Here is a 6981-nt window from a genome sequence, read left to right as displayed (position 1 = left end):
GATGTCACCCCATTAAAAAAATAAAATTATATAAAAAAAAATGCTGCTGAGTTTTTCTGGTTAGTATGTGAAACAATGGGAATAAATTACTGCATAGATAAATGCAGTCCCAGACCTTGGGTGCTTATGTGCTAGTTCCTTATCACAGACACTGCCTCTGTCAGAATAAGTACAGTCAATGATTGGTGATGATTACAAAAGGTTCAATAAATAGGAATGCTTCCACAGGCTCCTAGTATGCCCTAGTTTTTGACTTAAGTTTTCAGAGATGTCTAATATGCTCCATAAAATTACTAATTTTCCTAAGGTGACACCATACCTCCTGGGGTTGGACTGACCTCTCTACTTGGATCTGGCCCTTTAAACTATAAGGTTTCTCTATGTCAGTCATGGCCTTTGTCTTTGCTCGTCCTGACCATACTTGAATTCTTGTCCCATACTTCATGACTTATTTCCAGTCATCCAGGTTTCTGACATCTTAGTTAGGGATTCGTATTTGATGCTTGGGGGAGAGCTCAGACCTGATGCTCTTTTCCTTCTTATTGGTTTACTTTGTGCACTGTAAATATCTCCTTTAAACTAATTGACATAGTTTTCCTTGGGCAAATAGTTCAGCAATTTCGCATAGTCTCTGAAATTTTGTATATGAATCTATGTGTATCCCTGCCTATTTTGGTTAATTATGGCCTCATTCACAAGTCTAAAATGCTCAGTGCGTTTTCCAGACCTTTCCGCCACTTCATTGCAATGGGTAATGTAATATATTTGAAATATGGAGGACAAGTATTTTACCCTTTTCCTTGCCCTTTCTGTTATTAATAATCACTGTGACTTTTCAAAATCTCACCCTTCTCCCTCCACCCGCCTCTCCCTAGATGTGTCCTGTCTCTTGTCTAATTAATGACCATAGTTTACAGACAGTGCAGCTGTCTACACATATGGTTCATTACCCTTAAGACAGAAAACGATGTAAGAGTTGAAGGTTTCTTTCTCGGGGTTCTTTGGGCAACTATGAAGGATGAAATCATTAACGTGACTTTTAACTAAAACAGGGCCTTGTGGTATTGCATCATCTTGTTATACCTCTAGTGCATACACTAGATGCATTATGGCTTTTAAATCAGGGTTTATTAGCTTTTGTTTATGGCCAAATTTACTTGGTGCCAGAGAAAACTGAAAAATAATAAAATATTTTACTTGGTATCTGAGTTTTCTAAATGTCTCACATTTTGAGTGAACTACCAACAATAAAATTAAGTAATTAGAAAAGGGGACTCAGTATTTTCCTAGAAAGACAACAGGCTATCATTATTAGGACAGCTGACTTGTTTTAGAGAAGGGAGGCATTTATAAGCCTAAAGAGAGAGAAAGTTCTTAGGTGCTTCATAGAGTTGCCTTCATCCGTGTGACACATGTATATTCATGCTGTTTGCCAGACTGTCTTAGGTGCTGGGTGCTAGTGAGTAAGAACCACTCCTTGCTCTCTCAGAAATCAAGAGACTGCTTTCCTGTTTTGGTACTAATATATAAGATTGTTTGGCAAACTTCTCAGTTCATCTTCTACTATCTCATACATTTCAGGAATTCTGGTAACTTTGGATCCTGTGTTGAGCCTCTGCTTTCTCCAGTCCCTTATGTCAGCCTTTAGTTATTCATATGTGACTAGCTCCTCCCGGTTAAACTCACGGCTGAGGCCTGTGCTGCCGATTCAGGAGGCACAGTTATCCTCCTACTCACATACCAGTGAGGAGAGAAGTACTCATGGCTTCTGTGCCCGGGGTGGCCTTCAGACTTGGGTGCTGACTAAAAGTCATATTGTTTTCCAGTGTCTCGTTGCTTTTGTCTCAGTTCTCTCCCACACTCAACTCTGTTTTTTAACTGAAGTTTTATTTTAAACTTTCTTCTTTTTTCTTTTATTCAGTGAGAGGAGGAGAGGCAGAGAGACAGATTCCTGTATGCACCCCAAGAGGGATCTACCTGGCAAGTCCACTAGGGGGCAATGCTCTGCCCATCTGGGGTGTTGCTTTGTTGTCCAGCAAACAAGCCCTTCTGCCGCCTGAGGGAGAAGCCACAGAACCATCCCCAGTGCCTGGGCCAACTTGCTCAATTCGAGCCATGATTGCAGGAGAGGGAGAGAGAGAGAGAGAGAGAGAGAGAGAGAGGTGAGAGGGGGGAGGGGCAGAGAAGCAGATGGGCACCTCTCCTGTGTGCCCTAACCAGGAATCGAACCTGGGACATCCACACCCCAGGCCAACGCTCTACCACTGAGCCAACCGGCCAGGGCTTCCTTCTTTTTTCATAATAACTGGTTTGCTTTATTCTTCAGTTCACCTGACAGCCCCAAACCCAACACTTAGCTTTTCTCTTCTGAATTTGTCACTTTTTCAGATCTGTATCAACAAAGACTGTTTCTTACACTAGCATATGCAGTTTTATCCTTACACTGAGGGACATGTGGGCCCTGACAGATGCTGGTTATCCAGCACTGGATCCTAGGTCCTCTCCTTGGACTGTACTCTGTCTGTCTGTGCTGGGGCTCTTCCCTGGTCCCATCACCCTGAGGTGTCCTTAGACCAGAATGTCAAACTGGTTTCATATATGTGCCAATTCTTAGTAAATGGGGACTGCAAGGAGCCCAGGAGTGAGGGTAGTGAGGCCGGCCGTGTCTGAGTTCCATTACAAAAAATGTGGTGCTTGACGGCAATGTCTTCCATGGCAATACCTACTTGATATATCTGGAATGGAGATTTGGGGAAACAGGCTTCATGCTGGCCACCAGCTCAGCTCAGAAAGGGGCAAGGCATTGATTCCATCACTGCCTTGAGCAGTTACTCTCCCTGCAAGGTGGCTGAGGAGGCAGTCCAAAGGCCACAAAATTGCAACTGTCTTCCCTAGGCCCTGGATGGAACAGCATAAGCCCCACACTAGAGGGATCTTGGAAGGGCAGCCCATGCAGGGACCCACTGTGGTCTGCACGATCTGCAAGTTGCAGCTTCTTCTCCTCTGGAGTCAGCTTCATCCAGGCAAAGATAGCTGGCTGTCCAAGTGAGTTAGATGCAATTAGGGTGTAAAAGCATTTCCATGGCATTTACACAGAAATAACCTTAATCTCTGGATAAACTCTCAATAATTTCCAGTCCAAAATAAAAAGGTTCATCTACAATGTGCTACTGAGAAACTCAAATATAGTAAAAAAAGAGTCTTACTTTAATTAAGTTCTGGTTGGAGGGCACACTGCTTTGAAAAGCACTGTCTTAGCAGAAGACATAAGTGTTTGTAAAACAGAATGTTTCCGGACAATACCAAAGGCACCCAACATAACCCCAACTTGCCCTTCCATTTCCCTTGGCGCCACTCCACACCATGGGCAGGGAGGCTACTTCGTCCGGCTGACTTTGAGACTGTCAGAACGCCCCATGAGTAGCATATCCAGGTGTCTGTTGAAGTCCTCCTCTCTTTGCTTGTGGATTCTCGAGGTTTTGTTCAGGGTCCTCTCCATCTGCTCTTTCTCCTGCCTCTTCTTCTTCTTCTTTTTTTTCTTTTGGTAAAAAATGGTTTATCAATTCTATTTTTGTATAAAACACATGGGAGAAATCCAGCCAATCAACACATAACTCTTGCGCTGTGAAAAGATAGTTTTATCAAACTTCAAATCTTAGAATGAACAAATGTTTCTTTTACCATGTCTACAGTAATTGTCCATGCTTTTCCATTTAACTGCTTTAAAATTCCACGTATCCCCATTATTTCTTTTTATTATTGATTTTAATGTATCGTGTTTACATAGATTCTAGTGTCCCCCTGAATGCATCCCCATTATTTCTTATGTCCTAGTTACAGTACAATGACAGGGAGAAAGAGGGTTGGTTTAAAGCAACTCTCTATGCAGTTTTCTGCTGTCTCTTCTTTCCAATCAGAGACTTGTGGATGTGAGGGATCACCCCCCACCCCCCGGCTATGGTAGCCTTGATTAGAGAATCCAACTCTTTATCCCCAAGGATCACAAGCTGCAAGTGACGTGGAGTGATCACTAACTTTGAGATCCTTGCACGCATTACCTGCCAGCTCCAGCACCTCGGCAGTGGGGTTCCCCGGGATTGTGGCACTGTACACAGCCGCAGTGGCGCTGACCCATCCCTGGCTGGTGGTGCGAATCTTCAAATGTCTGTGGATGCGGCCCACGGGAAACTGTAGCTCAGCTCTTGGTGAGCAAGACACCGCTTTAGCATGGGCCTTCCCACTGTCCTTTCCAGCTTTGCCTCCAGCCATGGTCTCGGCCACTCCCGCCCTTGCTCCTGCAGAAGCACCACCGCCGCAGATGCCCTCTCCTGCCTCTTCTTGAAGGCCACTCATCCAGGCTGTGCCACTTCTCCTTGATCTTTAACTTGATGAGAACTTGAGCACTTAATAAGCTCAGATGTCCAGGTATTATCTCATATCTCATCAGAGATCTTCTCTTCCTTTTCCTCTCTTTTGTTATTTCCTCTCTGTTCAACCTTTATGCCAGGGGATTGCAATCTGGCTTCTGTAATCTTTAAAGGGTCTTTGTAAACAGACTCTGCAAACAGACTTAATGATATCTACAGCTCCCTACAATGGCATTAACATGTTGTTTATGTGTGCCTATGTTTGCTTCAGATTATGAAAGTGATCCATAAATATACTGTAATAACATATTTGAACCTCTATAGTTTTAGATATATACTTTTGTCTGTCCGTGAACAGTGGCCAGCATGCTTACAGCATTTATTACCATGAAAGTACCAATCGTTCTCAAATTGTACTTCCAGCCTGACCTGTGGTGGTGCAGTGGATAGGGCATCGACTTGGAATGCTGAAGTTGCCGGTTCAAAACCCTAGGCTTGCCTGGTCAAGGCACATATAGGAGTTCATGCTTCCTGCTCCTCCCCACTTTCTCTCTCTCTCTCCTCTCTAAAATGAATAAATAAATTAAAAAAATTTTTTAAATTATACTTCCAGATTAGAATTCTCTCCTATGCACTTTCAACTACCTGTATGACATCTTCCTAGGAGTCTCACAAGCTACTCATGTGCCAACCTGACCTATTGTTCTTTTGTTATAACTTTGAAAAACATCATCTCAGCAGATCTAAGGGAATGTTTCTAGACAATACCAAAGGCACCCAAAATAACCCCAACTTGACCCTCTGTTTCCCCTCGGTGCCATTGCATACTGCAGGTAGGAAGGCCACCCTGCCCACCTGTTTTTTCATCTTATAACTCTTTTTTGTTGTTGTTGTTGATTGATTGATTCTGGAGGTAAAGAGAGAAGAAGGGAGAGAGAGAGAAGGAAGCATTCATTTGTTGTTCCACTTAGCTGTGCATTCATACGTTGCTCCCTATTTTTTCCCAGACAAGAGATAGAACCCGCAACCTTAGAGTTTCAGAACAATGCTCTAACCAGTGGAGCTAACTGACCATGACTGCCTCTTTAACTCCCTTGACTCTTGATTCCTCTGATTGTTTTGGATAGAGCTATCCTTACCCAAGACAGATAAGAGATCTTAAGCATCCTTTCTTCCTTCACCATAGCTTTTATACCAGTGTGTGGATACTACATATTATACCAGCTTTTTATATATTACCAAAATATCCTCAACCCTGTGTCCTCTGTTACTACTACTGCCTTACTTAAAAACTTTAAAACTTGTAGCTCTGCCTATATTATTGATGCCTTCTGAAGTATCTTCTGCATTCAGACAAAAGAGATCATTCTCAAAAGCATATGTAATCATGTTTTTTTCTTTATTTAAAATGTTATAATTCATTCCCTTGCCTACAAGATGGGATGACGTCAAAATTCTGTTAGTGTGGTCCACAGTGCATCCATACTCTTGATCTCCCAGGCTTATCTCTTGGTTACTTCCCACATAGTTTGGTGTCTCCTAAGCTTTAGTGTTTTCTGTGCTCATGCAGTAAAGTACCTTCCCAATGGTCATGGGGCTCACTTTTATTCCTTGACACTCTGGCCAATCATTTGGCCTGTTTTGACTACAGAATTAGCATATGTGATACAAGAGGTATCTTGAAGACTACTTAGATGACAGGCCTTATTTGCTCTTGCACTCTTGCCACCACCATGAGAAGGAAATGCCCAGTCTGTTTTGGTCTTGGAGGAAGACGATGAACAAATGGGTGAGAACTAGATTGTTCCAGTCAAGCACCGAATAGAGCAGAGTCCTCTGCAAGGGAGCGGGCAAGCCCCAGTGATATAACCAGTATCCTGCAGCTTGTTGTTGTGTGCCTCTGAATTTTGGTGTAGTTTGTCACATAACAAAAGCAAAGTAGTTCATTTTTCCATAAAGTCCTATTCAACAGCTTAGTGTTTCTCAAAGCCATAGACCTCCACTCTTATGATCCTTTACTTTGATTCCCTTCAGATTCTCATCTGCTTAGTGAATTCTTATTTATACTTTGAAACCCAAGTCAACTATTTCTTCCCTGGTGAAGCTTTCTGTGACTCTACCAAGAAAATTGTCATTTTTCTCCTTTGGATCATGTGGCACTTTCCGTATATTAATCTTCATTCACAGCTTATCACATGTCATTTTTTTCCTTTCAGGCCTGAGTACCCAGAGGACAGGGCTGCTTATTAGTTAACTTTAGGCAAGATCTGGGGAGCTTTCTGAGAAGAAAACATTCCTAAGATGAGCATAGAAGGATGCAGTTAACAGGGAGGATGTAGGTCAGGAAAGCCTGGGTCACCAGTGGGCTGATGTAACCAGGAATATTTGTGAATACCATGTTCCCTCAATGATTCTTCTACTTCCCAGGTATAATGGAGCCTGTTGTTTAGTGCAGTGAGGAGAACTATTCCTAAGGCATAGTTGTAGATATTCCCTGAAACACTGATTTTCTCCCTTTTGGGCAGCAAAACCATGTGCTGTGTGGTCAGCACCTGCTTTTCTCTGGGCACTCTGTGCAGCTGTCCAGTTTGTGAGAGATGGTGACACTTACAAC

General features: G+C 42.8%; 1 non-coding gene and 1 pseudogene across 1 annotated transcript; both read right to left on the bottom strand.

Moving 5' to 3' along the window:
- Positions 1-2208: 2208 nt before the first annotated feature.
- On the bottom strand, positions 2209-2284 carry TRNAP-GGG (transfer RNA proline (anticodon GGG)). Its single transcript has one exon. It is a non-coding gene; the product is annotated as a tRNA-Pro (tRNA).
- A 1597-nt stretch (positions 2285-3881) lies between these two features.
- LOC136388899 (histone H2A.V-like) lies at positions 3882-4283 on the bottom strand (annotated as a pseudogene).
- Positions 4284-6981: the final 2698 nt, after the last annotated feature.

Source organism: Saccopteryx leptura, chromosome 1 (genome assembly GCF_036850995.1).
Source record: "Saccopteryx leptura isolate mSacLep1 chromosome 1, mSacLep1_pri_phased_curated, whole genome shotgun sequence".
Lineage (NCBI taxonomy): Eukaryota > Metazoa > Chordata > Mammalia > Chiroptera > Emballonuridae > Saccopteryx > Saccopteryx leptura.
This window is presented reverse-complemented; position numbering and strand designations above follow the sequence as displayed.